This window comes from Passer domesticus, chromosome 5 (assembly GCF_036417665.1).
Source record: "Passer domesticus isolate bPasDom1 chromosome 5, bPasDom1.hap1, whole genome shotgun sequence".
NCBI classification, from domain to species: Eukaryota; Metazoa; Chordata; class Aves; order Passeriformes; family Passeridae; genus Passer; species Passer domesticus.
Window position 1 is genome coordinate 45,119,985 of NC_087478.1, and position 19,050 is coordinate 45,139,034.

Below are 19,050 nucleotides of genomic sequence, written 5' to 3' on the forward strand. Positions count from 1 at the left end.
AAAAACATAATAAAGGGAAGTTAATACTTCCATGTGTGCGCTGGTCATTTATTATTCTTTGGTACTGGGGAGTGTACCACAATAAGCAAGTAGTGCTTGTTTGGTTTGTATCTCCAGCCTCTCTTGCCTAATTACCTCTTCTACTTTGCACAGGACATTCTCCCCACAGTGTGCATGGGGAGCTGCAGATGGAGTGTTGTGATGTATCATTAGTGCCAGCTGGACACTGCTGCTTGCATGATGCTTTAACAGCAGAGTAATCAGCACCTAAGTCAGCAATCTTTCCATCCAGTCTTAGAGATTTGATAACTGCTGCAATGACATGAAACTAAGTGACATAACAGCTTTTTCCACCAGGGATATTCAAGTCCCTTGAATCTTCTTTCCTTGCAAAGAATTTATGGGGTTCTCAGGCAACTCTTGCTTAAGACCTAAAGCAACATTAGTTCCAGATATCAATATGAATTCTTTGTAGGCTCTTACAGGAGCAGCTTTGTTGCGTTACACATGGATTTTCCTCATGAATCTTTCTGTTGAACTGTGAAGGACTTGGTGCTTTTTCTGTCTTCCAGGGCTGGCACATCAATGTGTAGGTGTCTTCCATTTTGCCAGCAAGCACTTCTTCCTTTTCTTCACTACAAAGGAGAAAGCACTCTAGAGTGGGTGAAATATTTTAAATTAAATATAGCATCAGTTACAATGAAAATAATAAGAAAATAGTAAGTTATAAGTTCTCCTCTAGAAGGGATTTGGATGTGTATGTGTATGCAGAGGAGAAATGGGAACTAAAACAGTGAATACAGATCAAATCTAGTGAGCAGTCTTATTCAAGCAGAACTGTTGCAATGTCAGTGCCTTTTTGCTTCTCATGCTTTCAGACTGGGGTATTCCATTTGGGAAACACTGATATTTCCCAATCTTTTGGTACTTTGGGTACTTTTTCCCCCCTAGATTAAAATTTCGGCACATGACAGCTCTCCCAAAACTCACTAGACTAGTCCTATGTGTCTAAGCAGCAGATCTGTGGTTATGTGTAGGAGCTATTGTACTGCACCTTTGGCTTCTAGGTGTCCTGAGGTTACTCATTTCCCACTGAGCTTCCATTATATGTGTTGAAGTTGGATGACAGAGCACAGTGTTATACTACAGAGAGACTACTAGTCTCTCTTGCAAAAATATACTTTGAAAATTTAAAAAACAGTTTTGAAATTCAATTTTTTTCAGGTGTTTTTCACATTAAAAAAAAAAAGAAATGCATCTAAATTAACAGGGAAGGGAGCAAATTAATACAATGGTTTCATAAGGCAAGAGCTAAATAAAGCATTTCTGTCTGCTTCAGTCAAAATAGCTTACACTGTCCCATAAAGATTCATCACTTAACTAAGCCAGAAGAATCTGTAAAAATATTGCAGAAAACCTTTGTCTTCTTGTCCTCACTATAAGTACTCTTTGGTTTACCTGCCAATCTGAAGGAAACAGTGTGTTGACACTTTTAGGCTCTTTCTATGCTAGAATCAACAGTGGTCTAAAAATATTGTGTATTTTAGTTCACAGGTTTTATGTATCACCATAGGATACAGGGACAGTAATCAGTAAATACACACAAAATACTGAATTTTTCACAAATAGATACTAATTTTATTGCATTTTGTCCATTGCATTAGGTCCTAAGTGCCATGTGGTGAGATTTATTTCTTGGTGAGAGCCCAGTTCTTTTGAGATTCTTTTATAAGGCATTTTACAGGGAGATACAAGCTGTTATTAAAAGGTTGTTTTGAATTGCTGTTGTCAGTGGCCTGCAGTATTTATGAATGTGTCCTGAAGAGATGCATTTATAAGTGCAGTTTCAGTTATATTCACTACTTATGGATTTTTATTTTCATTTCCTCTTGCTTTTGGTATTGTAGAGATCCAACATGATTATTAATGGTTACATTTCTAGAATTTCTTTTTCTTACATTAAAAATCCATGGAAACCTGGAAAGCTCAAATAAATAATCAATTTTGTGGTTATTTTATTTTTGTTTCATACCCAAAATTTTAAGGATTGAATGACTGAAAATGGTCTGTGCTTCTGAATGAGCTGAAATACTGAACCTGCTAATTAAATAGTAAGTTAATTTAAAAAATCACTTTCTGAAAGAACACTTAATAATCCCATTACTATTTCTAGGATGCACTTAAAATATTTCTATAGAAGAAAAACTCCTTTATACTACAATAAAGGAGACTAAGATATGGGGAACTCACCCCAACCTTAGTTGGTGTGGTGGTATTTAAAAGGTCAGCATCACATGGAGTCACTTTCAGAGTCTGATCAGACAACTTTTGAAACTTCTCAGTGTGAGATCCTTTATATAGGTCCTTGCTGGGAGAAAGAACCCAGTATAAAAATCTCTTATTTTCTTGACTCTGCCTGAAACATCTGTTAAAGGAATTCAGGCTCTTTGATTATGAAGTGCATATGTGTGTGTATATTCACCAGTGGATATTATTATTATTTAGTGTTTATCACCAACAGTTTTGCTGCTGTTTGTTTCTATTTGAGAGATTTTCTTGGCTGATTGTTCTTGAAGTTTGGTGGGGAGTTTTGGAGTTGTAGAGTTATTTAGGTTAGAAGGCATCTTGAAATAATCTTGTCCAGTTCCTATATCAGGAACTACTTAGATCAGTTCAGATTTTTATTGTTTCAAAAGAGATTAATTCCTACTGTTTAATAAAGGAATGGCAAACCTCAAATCAGAAGTTAATAAAACACTTTGTCTCTTCACAGAGATCATGCATTTTTAATTATTATGTTTTATTTTAAATCTTCACCAACTTTTTTTCTTACTATCTTCTACTGCTGGTAATTCAGTGCTTAAAAACTTTCACAAAGGTAGTTTTCTTTGGGCTATCCTGAAACTTGTTTTGCTGTTATGAGTTTAATTTACTTAGTTAAGGAAATAGCTAGAAATGAATGGACTATTCTGTACCATCAAATTACAATCTGTTAAGAGTACTTTAACTGCTTCAGATGTTATGACACTTGTTTCTTGTTCGTGTGCATGATACAAAACATTGTTAATATGGAGTTATGTCGAGGTAGCATAACTGATTTTTTAAAAGTTTTAAAATATTTAATAATTGAATATTTAATATTTTTCCCTTTTTTGAAGAAGAACTTTAAACCAAAACTTCCATTTGTTGGTCTATGTATGTTTACAGCTTATACCTACAAGCTCAGGCTTCAGATAGCAATTGATTTGTTAGAGCCCTCTTGAAGTTGCTTTAACAAAACCTGTTCTTTATACTTTAAGAAATACTACCTGTCTATATTTTTCTTACTTTTTTTATGGAAAGTCTTACTATGAGGTCCTGAGCTAGAGACAAATGATATTGTAGATATTGGCACTAGTAATGTTGTTCTTGGTATCAGTTGTGTCCCTCAGCTACCTCTCTATGGCATTGATTTTACTGCTCCTTTAGGAAGGAGGAGAGAAGGTGGGGAGAACATGAGAACATTCTCACTGTCTCTTTGTACCTAAATTGTAGAATTTTAAGGTGTTTTGATGTGGATTTTTTGTTGGTTTGGTTTTTTTGGGGGGTTTTTTTTGGTTTATTTTTTGACAAATGATACCATTTATCTCATATAAAACATCCAGGAAAGTTCTCCATAAGTGAAACAATCCCTAAACAGCATCTTTCTGCTATTCCCTAGATAAATTTCTTTTTCATAAGTCTCTGGAATGTAGACATGGCCATTACTGATTTTTCAGCCAAAATATGTCTGAGACATAGGTTTGGGGGAGATTTTTTTAGGTTTTGGGGGTTTCTTATGAACAGCTCTCCTGCCAGGGGGTTTGGCTTTATCATTGAAAAGCTTGTTGGTTGTTTGGTTTTTTTTAACTGTTGCAGTAAAGGTCTTCAGAACTCTCTTACCAGAATGAAAGATGCCTCAGTGAGCAGCAGCCGTTTCTCTCCACGCAGTCTTGTCAGCTCTGTACTGCTGCCCACCTGCATTAGATTTAAACTTACACTGCAGAAATGGAAGTCTCTCTAGATGATGACTTATTCTCTTTTCCTCTATCTTGATATTTTTAGTTCTTCAGAAATGGCTGTATGGATTTATTTTTTATAAATGGTCATTTTGATTTTGCTGAACAAACATCTTTTTCTTGAAATCCATAATACTTTTTAGCTTCCTTTCCATATGCATGTGTTGTTCAGAACTTCCCTTATGCAATTTTAAATGCTGCAGCAGCAACATGAGCAAAACCTTGTGGCCCACCCACTTTTCTTGATGGAGATTGATAAAATTTCTACTTGGATTGACATTGGTAATTCCTGTTTCATGGCTAAGAGATTTGAAAAATGAAGTAACTTTTTTATAATTATGTTTTTTATTTATCTGGAAGTAATTTAAGAACCTTTTATGTTTTCCAAGGAAATGACATTTTGAAGAATGAAGTTTTAACAATAAAATTATATTAATTTCATAGCTGTAAGATAAAATGGATAAAATAGAAAAAAATTGCTGTATTAACAGCCATGAATATTAACACATGTTTAATTCATTAGAAAATAAATAAGGTTTCTCTTATAACTGGAAGTAACAGTATGTTAGGAATTGATTTTTTTACTCAAAACAAGTTGGTCTCTTAGAGCTCTGATGCAGAAAAGCAGAATTTTCCATGACAATGTTAAAAGCGGAAATATTCAGTAAATATTTCTCATCTGTATTTAAAGGGAAAACTGATATCATAACCTGAAATACTTCAACACTCACTCAGTAGTTTCTAATCAGAAACCACCAATTATTTTAGAATAAGTAGAAAGATAACTTCTTTTATAGTACTTTAAAATAATTGTTTAATTTCCTAATTGAGCTAGAAAAAGGTCCTCAAAATTGCAAAGGAGCCATGTGACAAAGGAAAAGATCAGAAAACATCTACATTTATCAATATGACATCTAAGCAGGGATTTTTGCCAATTCTCAATAGATCAATATAGAGGTTAAAAAGCTGATAACTGAAAGCACTTCAATTTAATTCTTAACAAAAATAGAAAAATCAGAAAGTTGAAGGATGTTCAAGTCGAGCAGTACCAAGAGCTGATTTTCCTACGTCATTTTCAGGCAAGATAAAGTTAGCAGAAAGTTGTTGCTCTCATCACCCTCCTCAATAACAGGCACAGGATCTGGGCTTGGGATCACTCACAGTTGTCAAGCAGTAATCTTTCTGTTAGCATTGCAGTCTGTTTTGAAAGCTTACTGCAGAGTTTAAATGTGTTTTCTTCTGCTGCTACCTTCTCATGTTCACTCCTATATTGGCTATATTTTTAATTTTGGTTACCTATATATGTATTATTATCTGTATATATCTTAGTGCATTAGTTGGAAATGGTAATTGCCCTCCTTTGTCATTTGCTCTTTTGATCTGCCTTCACCTTCCCTCTTGTGCAGATCTCATGTTTTTTGGGCTAATTATGTTTATGAAAAGGGAGGAATAAATATCATGCATGTCCTGTTGACAGTATGAAATCTGCTAATTAAAACCTAAATAAAATGTAAGAAAGTAATGGGCTTTCCAATGTTCTATTATCGGAAGGGAAAAAATATTAAAAAAACCTAAAACCATTCCAAAACAAAAGAGGAAAAAAAAAACATATAGAAAGGTAATCTCTTCTGACCAATATGGGATGACAGCCTAGTGTTCTGCTGTTGTTGCTACTGGAATTTATATGTTCTTGCACTGTTTACACTTTGAAACACTTTGGAACAGAGTAGTTGTGTTAAATTGGCTTTTAGATTTTTAGTCTGTGCTTCAAGACGTAGAAGCCGTGATTTACTATTTTTTTCAAATGTTGTTGTTAGGCCTCCTTTTTCCCTGATAGGTTTATATTGTTACCTGGTGTGATGTACAAGTACTTGGTACTGATCAAGTGATTTGGGTGCCACTGCTGGGAGTGCTTTGATGTCTGTTTTCCCCATGCTCCCCCTTACACTACATAGCCTTTTCATCTTTTGAAATGTGAATAGCAGATGTATGGTATTAATGATTACATTGTGATACAGCAAAAATTCAGGCCTGACTGTTCTAAAAATGTTTTGAAAAGGTAAGCATCTAAGTTTTTCTACTGGCAGTGTGTCAACTTTAAGTAAACACGAATTTCCATGTTGTATTTATGTTTCCTCTGCTATGGACTGCATTGTGAGCAGGATCAGAATAATTTCTTCCCATAGTCAAATGCAATCACTTCCATCTTAGAATCAGGAACATCCCTTGTAAATTACACTGCTTGGCAACTTTAAATCTGACTGCATCACTTTACTGTGTGACTTGGTTCAATGGTTTTAAATACCATTGGAATATTTCTTCCTAGATCATGGATATAGTTATTGAAAATTAAGTAGAGGTCTGGGGTTGTTTTTTAATCTTTTTTGGGTGTCAAATAATGTGGTGGAAAGCAGTACTATGTTTAATCCAGTTGTCATCTTGGCAGGTGCAGGGAGGGGAACTTTGTTCATGTATTTTCTGTGGATTTGATGTCATGTCAAAACCAGCACTGGCTCTAACAAGGCCATTCACAACAATGGGACAGTGCTGTAAAATTTCATACAGACTTCTTTTTTCTTCAAAAAGATACCTTTGAAGAGGAAGCAACATTATATATAGATTATTATATGTTTTAAATAGGGAAGGTACCGGGTGATAAAATTACAAGGTGAGTGACGCTGATATCCAAACCTCCAAACTTTTCTTGCCTCTGTAGGACTGCAGAGAGGTGGCAAGCAGCCTGTCAGAACAGCAGCCAGGGGAGCTGTGCCTTTCTGAGCGCTGCTGCTCGGAGGAGCAGGCACAGAGCCCGAAGGCACTGTGTTTGCCCGTGGCTGCAGAAATCCCCGCGGGGCTGGGGATTTCTGGCCCCGAAGCCGCTCGGTGATGCCGGGCGAGGCAGGACCGTGCCGGCGGCTGTGGCGTCGGGCTGCCCTGCCTCGGACAAGTGTCACGCTGCCACCCCTCAGGTCCTCTGATTGGGTGCTCCCAGCGACTGATTACAAATGCTGATGCCGCTTCTGTGATCCTTTCCATTCGGAGGAGAAATCTCTTATCCCCACCCCCAAGCCCACCTCTAGGATGTAAGTGATGGTGAGAAGATGAGGATGAAAACAGAGCGGTGTGAGTGACTGGAAACCCAGCAGCCTGCTTTAGCTGCAGTGTTATGTAGGAGTCGCCTTCAGACTTCTTGCCTTTGGTTTTCCGGCACAAACTGCTCGCAGGTTTTCGGAGGCTGTGAAAGGACTTATCGTTTGTGTGTCAGTGCTTTCCGTGTATCAGCACATTACCTTGCTTTTCCCCTGGACAGCTGTGTTCAGAGCTTCATGTGGGAATCTTTCTGCTGAAGAGAGATAAAATAGGATCCTTAATCTGATTCTCTTTGGATCTTTCTATTTTTATGGTAAGTGCTGGCAATATATTGGCTGAGCGTAGCTTCTTTGCTGCAGTGCTCGTGTTCTCTCCCTCTCCCTCCCCCTTCCCCATCTGTTTTTCTCCCCCGGTAGTCTTAGATAAGTCTCGTGACCTTCACTTAATATCTAGTCATAATTTTCAGCATCTTCATAGCACATACTGGCTAAGTAAAATACAAGTTTTCCCTTTATTTTGCTCTTTCCCTCCTCTGACCCGCAGCTCTGAAGTACTGACTGCAAGCTGAGCACTGCCTCTTTGTCCTTGAAACGGGAGGCTTGAGCATTGCTCCCGACTGCCTGTGGCAGCAACGGGATACGCTTCTGGGCAGCTGGAACAGACTGGGTAAAGGTGGCAGACTCGCCTCTCTAGGTCTGCACCCTTGCACTGGGGGCACAGATGTCCCCTGCTTGACCAGCCACAGAAAACTCTGAAGCCCCTCAGTGTTCAAGTGTGAGCATACAGGAGGTTTGAGCCGGGATTTGCTGTCGTTGGCATGGGACAGATGGGCTCTTTCAGCATTTTCTGTATAAGCTTATGTCATCAGGTGTTTTTAAGTTGGACCTTTTGCATCTTACAAGTGCAGACTAGCTGGGACAAGAAGTTACAGAATAGGCAACCTAATAACCCTCATCCCTATCTAGTCCTTACAGTTGCAAATTCTTAGCTTTTTGAAGTGCTTTTACATCTCTGCAGTAGAAAAAAAAAGTGCTTTTAAATGTCTGAAAATCTGTTCTGGCTTAATTTGTGCTCTAAGCTACTTTAACAGCTCTGATTTTATAAATAGTAAAGGTTGTTATTTAGACCACAGTAAACTGTGCCCTTAGTTTTGGTTGATTTTTTGTTTTGTTGGGTTTTTTTTCTTTTTTTTTTTTTCTTTTCTAGTTTGTTGCATGAGATTTAAAGTAAAGCAAATATACAGTTTCTGATAGATAGATGTTTTTCTTTGCTTTTGGTACGAGAGAACTATGAAAGTATTTCTCTTAACTTGAATGTGTTTCATGCTGTGGATACATTATGTAGATTTACTATGCATAGCCCTTACAGACTGCAGGAGTAATAAAGACTCTGCTACATCTTCAAAGGTCCACTGAAGGCATAGATATAACACTGGCTCAGACTTGTCACAGGGTGGTCTGACTTCAAGCAGAGCAAAGAGGAGATGTGTTCTTGTGCCTTTGTTTTACTGAGGTAGGATAAGAATAAAGCTTTTATTCTGTCTCTGCATTGCCTTTTCTGGGTTTAACAAGAGATGTGCTGGTGTCTGGGAATTTTTTTCTTGGCTTAATGTAGCTTACATTGTGACTTAATAAAACAATTTTGTTCCTGATTTGTCCTGTATTTCAGAGAGTTTTGCTTCACATGAACTGATCAGTTGAACAGAGTTTGTGTACCTCCCTTTCCCTTCCTAATGAGTAAAAACTTTAGAACACTGCTGTTATTTTCAGTACCCTTAATTTCTTTTCCGTACTTGGGTGTCATGTCCTGTTTTATTGATAAGCATATATGAGTGTGGTGGAGGGGAAGCCAGGTTAGGCAAGAGGCACTGGGAGAAGGAGGAGGATCTGCAGGTAGAGGACTTCATGGTGCAGTGAGGTACCTGCTGCACTGCCCTCAGAACAAGCAGCAAAGGCCACCACAGAGCCCAGATCCCAGTGCTCTGAGTCATCTCCCCCATCAGATCTTTGTTTTGGCATCATGAAGAACCCACTGGTGCAGTTGATCCTGTGCTTGGTTTCCCTTCTCACTGATGCAGTGAGGACGTGCTGCAAATATCCTACTCTGGTAGGGAACAGGCAGTTTTGGGAATTGTGCAGCTTAAGGAACTGCCAAAAAACATTTACCTCTAGGGCAGCCTTCCCCATGTCTCCTGCAGACAGGTTTTGGCACTATGGCTGGTCTATCTGATACTTAACTCTTTGATATCAGTAATGAAGGTGCCTGAGTTTGTTCTCTTCCAGTTTCAGAGAGTGCTGACAAAATGACAGCAGCAAAGAAACTTTTTGCTGGAAGATATGCAGGGCTCCTTGTAGCACACACAGCAGAGAAGCAGTCCTGAGACCCTGCACAACCTGCAGGTTGTGATATTGCATTGGAGGAATTAGGCTTAGGCTTTTTTTGATTAAATGTAAAAAGTAATTTTGTGCATGCATTTGAACTTGGAGTTTTTTATCATTTTCTCCATATAAAATTATTGTAAACCTAAAAACCAAGCAGTTTTGCAAAATGCATGCACCACTTAAAATATCGTGAAGACCTCGCAGTTAATTACAGAGCTGCATGCTATTGTTTTAAAATATTGTTGTAATTTCAGATATTCCTATGCCCAAAATAATCTACATTCCCACCCAACAATTTATCAGAAGTGTGGTTGTCACTCAAAAATTACTAATGTTTGAGTAAAATAATCTTGTAAAAGCTAATTTTGAACACAAGTGCATAATCATATCTGTCTTTTCCAATAAAAGCTTAAAAAGCAAAGTGCATAATGTAATGTGTTTTTTCAATAACCTTGAGGCAAAAAGAAGAGAGGAAAATGATCCTGAAGTATTTTCTCCAGTTTAAACTGTATGAGCTTGCAATGGGATGTTTGCATTTGGAACCTAACATCTTTGTACTGCAACAGAGAAGTCTATGCACCTAAAATCCTTGCCAGCACATCTTGTTGCAGGCTAAAGGCTTGAAAAATAAAGATGCAATCCTCTGTAGTAGTCTTGAGAGGTATAGAGAAGAGTGAAATTCCCCAAATTACATGAAATTCAAGTAGGTAGATGTGCTGTTCATTTCTTGGGAATTCTATGAATGCTCTAAAAGGGAATGCATGCATAGTACTTCCTTGTTTCACAGCATGGTGTCATGTTAATTCCTTTGCAGAGTGGCTGAAGACTGCATAGAAAACAACTGCAGGGAAAGGGAAAAAAAAAAAAGCTCTGTTCCTTAGCCAGCCAAAATCACCCAATGGTCTGATGAAGTCATTGCAATTTTTTTCTTGTATATGATCAATATGCATTATTCATCCACTTGTCTATAGAAGGAAGTTTTTAAAAGCTTTTTATTCCACAAATACTCAAAAATATACATTTATGTTGGGAATATAAATTGGTATGATTTTACAGAAATCTCACTCATTTATCCATACTGCCTCACTAATTTTATGCTTTCCATCTGCTCATATCCTTTCTGACAAAACTTGTGCAGTCAGCTATTGATTATCACTGGCTGAAGAATTCAGGCAGTGAATTAGCCATGCTCCAACTTCCCTCTCTGCTCAGACTGGAAAGCAATCCTGAGATATGCATGTTGCAGAGCTGAAGTCATCAGTACCAGGCAGCACTCTGGCTGGTGATTTTTTTCATGCTGTACCAGTTGTGCTTTTACCTGGCTGTTTCTTCATCCATCCTGACCCACTAATGAGCCCACATGAATAATCAAAAGCTGACTGCACCTTCCAGGCTTTCTCCCTTTTTCATAGAACTAACTTTAAAGGTGCTCCTGGACATATTATCCCACTTAGTCTGCAGATTTTGTCCAAGATTATTTCAAGGACTTTGTAACTTTGATGTTGCAGGTATTACAAACCTGTCTCTATGTTTTGCAGCTTTAACAGGTGAGCTCTCTTCAGTGCAGTTGCTACTTTTGCAGTATATGGATGTCTGGAAACCCTGTGTGTGAGCATTGTGCTGCATAATCTGTCAGAAGTTCAGTGCTATGGGGAAGTACAAGGCAGGGTGTGTGTGCTACGTGCTGTCTCTATGTCAGTGGGGAAGGATTAGCTTTCAGACATTGTTATGTGTGTTCTGTGTCTCCTGAGCATACTCTGCCTTCTTAATAAGTGCTTGCATCCTGTGCCTGTCATATCTCAGGAGGGGATTGAGTTTTCTGCTTTTGTACAAGTGCATAGTGCTTTGTGTAGATCTGTCTGTAGATCATGGAAATCACAGTCTTTCACTCCATGTCGTGCAGTTTGTTCTTACGTAACTTCTGCATAGGAAACACTGGACAATAAAGTGAGAGGTGCTCTGTGTGTTACAGAACTTTCTCCTGCATAGCAAAAGTCACAATTGTGTTATTCCGGACTCAATGTGGTAACAATGGAGCAGCACTGGGCCTGTTTTTTGACTTGACCAACATTAGGTGTTCGCATTCTGGTAATGTGAGATTGGTTTAGAATTGAGAACTCCTCATTGTATAATATAAAGACAAATAACAGTTTTGTTAGGAGTTATGGGTTAGTTCTTCAGTATTCTAGTAAAAGGGATCTTGGAACTGGAGCAGGCAATGCAAGTGTTTTAATCTTTATGAAAAACACCCTGAGCAGGATGAATAGCACTAAAGCTGCAATTGGATCCCCAAATAAGGGAGCTAATGGTGTGCATCTCTCTGCACGTGCATGGATTTTAGTCTGGGAAAGCACAAATCTGAGAGAATGTTTTCAGAAAAGCCTCATATTTCTGAGAGCTGTATGTAGATACTAATCATGCTTCAAGACCAATCCTTGAAAACACTTTTCCTTTATGACCTCAGGAGGAGTTACAGTAGTCTGGCCACCAGATTCTGAGAGAAGACTAGTTCCCACCAAATGGTGAACTTTGAACATAAATCCAGAGATTTCCAGACTTAGTATTTGCAATCTGATTGTACAAAGGGAGGCTTATTGTCCATGAATTCCAGACAACTTGGTCCCTCAAAAGCCCATATTACCATAGATAAGTATTTTTAAAAACATAAACAAATTAAATCTTCTGAATGGATTCTCTGGACATAAGTGAGTTCTAAGATTCCAGGATAGTGTAGGTGTTGATGATGATCATAGGAGATGAGTTTCTCGAGCTCTCCACAGAGGTAGAATACCAAAAGTTTGCACTTCCAGAGGCAGGTTGGAAATATACCTAAAAGAAATATCCTAATCTTCCTCAGAAAAATTGTTGCTGTTTAATATGAAGCTAGGAAGAGCAGGCCCCTCTATAATTTATCTATAGGGTTTATGTCACTAGTGCTGGGAGATTATTAAAATAGAGCCTGCATCAAAACAGCTTTTCTACCTTCATCCATTTGGTCTTGCTGCAACCTCCTGCAGTATTGACGTTAATTTCCTATTTTATGTAGTATTTACAGCCTTCAAATATAGAAAAATTTTTGCCGCCTCTCTTCATTTTTGGATAAGGAAGTTAATTAACAAAATCATTTGAGAAGAGAAAGACAGAATCTCCTCTGAGCTAGTTTGCTGTATGGAAAAGCTGGTGATTAGCTGGCTTGGTGATTAGCTGTTTTGGATCAGCAGGAGACATATTCCCATTTCAGATAATTTTCTTTGAAGAAACTGGTTTTCATTAAAATGAAGCATAATACTTTATACATGATGTATTAAACGACCAGAGACTTTTTCTAAATGGGATTGATACTTCTTGGGAAACCACTCCCTGAAAAATGCCAGTTAAAATCCAGAGCTTTGTGAAGTCCTTTGGTATTTGTCTATGTATCCTGATAGACATACAACCTCTCTACCTGTTGTTCATCTATCCTCCAGCCTCAGTTCAATTCTTTTCTTGCTTGTGCACTGTATCACTCTCTTTCCACTGTTTTCCCTTTGTTTGTACTTTTCTGCTTTTTTACATATTGATTTGCCTTCACTTTTTCCTTAGTTTTGGTTTTCTTTTGTATTGGGGGCTGGAGATGGTTAAAACCATGCTAGTTGCCATCCTATGCTGAGTTTCATTTAGGCAGAACACTGCTCTGATTCAGTGCCTAGGGAAATGCAAATATTGTTATTTCAGTATTTCTAAGGGCTTGCTCTGCAGTCCCAATATATTGTGAAACATCCCATAGAAAAATGGAGCGCAAAAGGCAACAACAAACAGGTTTGGCAGGATGAACGGTCTGGAACTTAGGAGTCAAGTAAAATGTCAGCCTTGTTAGTATGAATACTCTTTTCCTTAATCTAGCAGGAAAATAAAAATATTTTGTAGCTGTGGAATCTGAGATCAAAGAACCATAACAAAGAAGAATTAGGCAGGTGATACAGGTCTGAGTTATTTCAACCTTGTAGTTTCGTGTGGACATTGCTACTTTGGATTATGTTTAGCTAGTTTTTGACGCTATTGCCATAAAAATTCTTTATTTTAGATGAGGGGCAGAAAATGAAATAAGTTGAATTCTCCTCTACCCTCAGGGAAAGGAAAAGTATTCCCTCTTCTAATTTCTTTGCTCCCAGAGAAACATCTGCAGCATTTGATTTTCTAGCCAATGCCATTTAAATGAACTCTTTCAGGCTGGTGAAAATTCCTGATCTCATTTAAATTAAATACAGGGTAGTCAAGTTTCTGCCCACAGACTTATTTTTGTTTTGAATGATGCTGAGTGCTGCTAACAGTTGTTCTAGTCTCTGCCTCTATGATAACCACCAGATGAGCCTAGGCATAAGAAGTTCTTTCTAACTGGTCACACTGAAATTGCTGTTGAGCCATAGGCAGAATTTCCCTATTTTCCTTTATAATATAGGATTTGTGATTTGGATTTCAGAAATGCCTTGGTTAATGATTGGGTAGCCTTCTACTTCAGCATGCTTCATGAAGTTTACTTGGTTTATATTTCTGATAATAGAATCTGAACTATTCTGATTAATATATTATGGTACAATTCTGAGGATACAAACAAGTTTCCATCAGTACTCAGTTTCCCATGATGAAGTTGTTGCTGCAACTTCTCATTGCACTGTTGTCACCTGGAACAGTTCTGCAAAAAATATATTCATTCTTATGTAAGAGAAATACTACTTTATTTTCCTTCTTTACCTAAAAACTAACATGACTCAATAGTTCTGTGATTAGTACATTACGTTAATATGCCACAACTTTTGTGACAAAATTTAGGTCTAAATTATCCAGTTGCTTCCTGTAAAGCCCAGTGAGATCAGCATTCAGGTAACTCTCTTCCTGCAGTTTTAATTATGCTTCTTATATTTCAGCTTCTGTGTCTGATCTTATTTCTCACAATTCTGCATTTTGTGCTTCTGCTTCTTGCTGGACCTCTTGTCCTTTGACCCTCTTCCAAGCTCTGCTCCATTCCCCCTCCAGCATTTCTCTGTCTCCTCCTTCTGTTCTTTACCTGCTCCTCCAGACTGTGTCCAGGTGTCCCACTCACATACTGTGTTTGTTTTTTGTTTAAAGTTTTGAGCCTTAATGAAAATATGAACTGAATTGTGGTACTTCAGCAGCACTTTTTGTGCAGGTCACCATTCTTTGCAACAACAACCAAAACTTTCTATGGATTGTTTGTAAAACAATGCAATGGGTGTAAAACAATTGCAATGCAGAAGTGGGGGCTCAGATTTCAATATTATTAAGCCATTTCCTTACCTTAAGGTACACTGCTTGAATTGAAATTTAATATATGTTGCAGTGAAGAGGCATAGTAGGTCTGTGCCTGTCCTGATTCTCCTTGTGTGAGGCTGGTTGCTAATGGATATCACCTCTGCCTCTAAGTTGAGAAGGGAGATATGTTCAGGACACATACTCCCTTTCAGTTCCAGGAGGGACAAGGGAAGAAAGAAGAGAAATGGATGTGGCACATATCCACTGGTGTTTGGGGTGGCTTTTTTGTTTGTTTGTTTGTTTGTTTGTTGGTGTGTTGTTTATTTGGGGTTGTTGGGTTTTTTTTTTGACATTTTGCTGCAGGATCAGATTGTAATGAAAGAAACTACATTTGGGAATTTCTATGTGCTTTCAGCTATCATGTGATAGCATGGCAATTATTGCACAGGAACTTGTTCAATGTCAAAAATTTAAGTGCCTCACTCAGGATCACAGAGAAATATACGTTTGGGTCAACCCATGACTCTTGAAACCTGTGCCAGTACCCTGCCCGGCTAGCCTGTTTTCCCAGAGTGACAATATAGGGGAAGTGAAAATTTTAATACTGACAGATAATTCTAAATAAGCTACATTCAAATACACAAGGTAAAAAAAAAAAATTCAGTCTTCTAGTTTCTAAAACAAGTAAAGGACCTCAAAGAATTTTTTTTTTTAAATGAAAGGGGTTTTTTTAAATAAAAGCTTTTTTAAAGACAAAATCATATTGTTACAGAGTGTGGAGAAATATTTAGGATATTTGCCAAATAACTTTGATAATGTTGCAGCTTGTCACTGCCTGTCTAAACATTCCAGTTGTTTGTTTCTAGGGCATACCATGACGTCTGGCTAGTTTTTGATGTGCTCTGATTTCAGTGCACTCCAGGCTAAGTAACTTGCAATTGGTGTGTTTCTCTTTCACTGTTTTCAAGCATATGTGGTTTTTGCAGAATGGAGTCCAGGGGAAAACGTGTTCTGAGGCCACGCTGTCAGCACTTACATCTTTTGAACAGCACTTTTAGGAACTTCTGTAAGCCTGTCAATCAGCTTTAAACCTTGGGTATGGCTTTGTGAGTACTTCATTGCACTCTTGGGTACTAGCACTGCTAGTTTTATTTTACTGAATACCATGGGAGGAGGCAGCTTTGAGCATTTAAGAATTATTAAACACCAGAATATTGGCTGGCTGTATTTATGCGATATCCTGGAGACTTTAGTCGTATGTTCACATGCAATGTTTTCCTTGAGTTATCTCGGTTTCTTTTTATTTTCCTTGTGAAATATTTCATTCTGTCTATTATCCAACCCAGGCTCCAAGCAAAAACCAAACAAATATTTCCTGATATTTGTATTTTTATTGCAATCACCACAACTTCTGCTAATGTCTAGATGACAAATAATTATCTTTCATGGAAACTGTGATGTAAGAAGATATTATTTCCGTTCTTGGTGTCATCTATTCCTATTACTTCATAAATAAGGAGCTGAGTTTTTTGGTATGAAAGGGAGAAATGCTCATTAGCTTAGGGTCCTGAATGTGAAACGTCAAGGGCATGATTTTTTTCATGTCTTTATCACATTGTAGCATTTTATATAATCAAAATAAGGCTTCAGTGGACACTGACTGAAGCTATGAGTACCGTAACTTTGGTGTTGTCTGCTGGGTGCTTGGACAGTGACATACCTCTTCTGAAGTCTCTTCTTTAGCAACATAGAAAACAGAGGAGGGTATGCAGTTGAGTACCTCAAATTAAAACCCAAATTCTTTGATCCTGAGACCAACCTTTGTCTTCATGCAGTTTCATTTTGTTTCTGTATGGCTTTTCCTGAGCACAGAGACTGGGCAGAGGCCAGGTGGAGCTGATGCCTATCATGGAAATGTCCGTCCTAAGTGCACACTGAGGATAAATTTCTGTGTGGTCTGAAATTAAAGCATATCATGTTGCATAAGCACAGAAGTGCTGAGTGTATTTCACAGATGCAGCCTTAATCCTGGCACTTCTTAGGCTCTTGACACTGCAAACTCAACAGCCTTCTGATACAGTTGTATTATATGTCAACACCTAAATATTTTAAAAGACTTCATAAAATCCAGTATTTTCATCCCCTGATATTGAGGAAAATGTTGGCTGTATGCGTAAGATATTTGAGAGCTTCAATTTTCGTCTTCCTTGTTTTGAGCATAATGAGGCCATGGTTGACATTCCAGGGCTGGTAGAACTGTCAGAAGAGGGAAGTACATCTTTTGCTACAAAACTCCCTGTTGATAGCATTTTAATGGAACTAAGTGTCCCCTACTGCCACAGACCTTTTTAAATTGACATTCCTCCTCCTTCATGATGTGATGTGACTGCTGCCGTGAGATCATGGGAGAGAAGGTCTCTACTCTTCTACCGTTACAGTGATGCCCTTGAGCTGTAAGAGGGGAAAAAACACACATCTGTTGCTGACAGGAAAAAAAAAAATTAGGCAGCCTATAATTTTGGGTAACCTTATAATTTTTTTACAGTAATAACTATCTCTCAGAGATAGATAGATAGATAGATAGATAGATAGATAGATAGATAGATAGATAGATAGATAGATATTCACAGATTCAATTATGTTGGAAAAGACCTTGGAGATCAAGTCTAACCTGTGACCTACCACCACCTTGTCAACCAGACCATGGGACTGAGTGCCACATCCCATCTTCTCTTAAACACCTCCCACCAGCAATGGTGACTCTACCACCTCTCTGAGCAGCCCATTCCAATGCCCAATTATTCTTTCTGTGAAGAACTTCTTCATAATGTCCATCCTAAACCTAATGTTCTCCCTCTGATTTTCCAATGAAGTTTCTTTTAAATTTGCCTGAGCAGATTTCCCAAGTCAGAAATGGCATTTTAAATCTTGAGGCATCTGTGTTTGTATATGCATGGTTAGTGATTTTATAGCATATTCATTGAAGTGGTTAATACTTTAAAGCTGCTTTTTAAAATGAAAAATTGATGTTGATTAACTATTATGTGAGCACAAATTCTATCTTTACAGTTTCAGTGTTGTAAGTAAATCCAGTTAAATTGTGGAAGGGTTTTCATTCCTTCTCATTAACATAGTTTTAGCAAAGGGCTTTACGCAAGTGGTAAAATTGCAATTGATCAAGTTAAAAAAAATTTAAAAATCTTCTGTCCTGTTTTAAGTGCTGTGAGTAAAGCAACTAATACTTTGGTCATGTGCCCTTGAAAATAGCCTGAGCACTGTCCTGTTTCAGAAGCTTTGCCAGCATCTGGCCAGTGAGCCAAGGTTACAGGAATGCAGATTTTGAATCAGCAATTGCCTACTAAATGCTGCTGGAGAGATGTTGGCAGGAAGATGTCACAGCATGGCATCCTACAGTGCCTGTGGCTTTGTGGTCGTTTGTCACCTGCATTTTGCTGTCCCAGGGCAAGAACAAGTATTCTATTTAATGCATAATCCCAGGAAAGGGCCTGAACCTCTTTCTCTGTTGGGGTCTAGTATATACCTTACTCTGACTGCAGCTGAAGGAAAATCATGAGCTAATTTTTCATACTTTACAATAATTTCTTTTAATTACTTTAGGGATTGAGATGTATCAGGGGGAATATAATGGATTGAATATACTCTGAAGCCAAAACCAGAGAATTGCAGAACTCTGGAAACAGTACTAAGGACATTCCTCCAGTCATTGTTTATCACTTAGAAGTGTAACTTGAATGCATCATTTAAATGTTTTTACATGTAATCACACTAACAATTGTAAGCTAAAAATGCTAATGCTCAGGAGGTGGAGGGAGCCATTTGTATAAATAGAAGTATGCAGAGCAAGATGGTAGGTTTATTTACTCTATATAGCAGTTTTAAGGCACTAAGTATCTAATTCTGTGTCAAGGAAATTAGAGACTTATTGATTTTCTCTAAAGGATATACATAAAATGCTCATTTTCCCACACAGACCACTTCCTTTCAGCGTATGCAGGCATTTATTAGTTGATTTAGGACAAGCCAGGCTTGCAGCCTTCAATAACTCAGTCAAGGGTCACCTTTGTGTTGAATTTCGTGCTTTGTGAAAGTCTGGGGAAATTTTTCCTTACTCTTCATATGAAAAGCCTGACACACCACTAATATTATACCCTGTTAACCGCCAGATGCTGAGCACTTTGGTGCAATGTTAATCCTCTGGGTCCAGTGCTGCCATTTTGCTGAGCAAGCTCAAACTGCAAGTGCGATAAAATAATTCAGGCACAGGTGCTTTC

The 19,050-nt window shown here is 38.0% G+C and overlaps 1 protein-coding gene across 10 annotated transcripts in view; it reads left to right on the forward strand.

The window, feature by feature from the left end:
* The first annotated feature begins 6,816 nt into the window (after nucleotides 1–6,816).
* ANO4 (anoctamin 4) overlaps nucleotides 6,817–19,050 on the forward strand; it is a 175,945-nt gene continuing 163,711 nt past the window's right edge. For 3 of the 10 annotated variants that reach the window (XM_064419859.1, XM_064419858.1, XM_064419860.1), the window contains exon 1: nucleotides 6,817–7,440. The gene's annotated coding sequence lies outside the window, so the exon portion shown is untranslated. Of the gene's footprint in view, nucleotides 7,441–8,413; nucleotides 8,640–15,831; nucleotides 15,855–19,050 lie in introns of those variants that run through there. The other 7 variants (XM_064419854.1, XM_064419863.1, XM_064419864.1 and 4 more) reach the window with 4 other exon arrangements.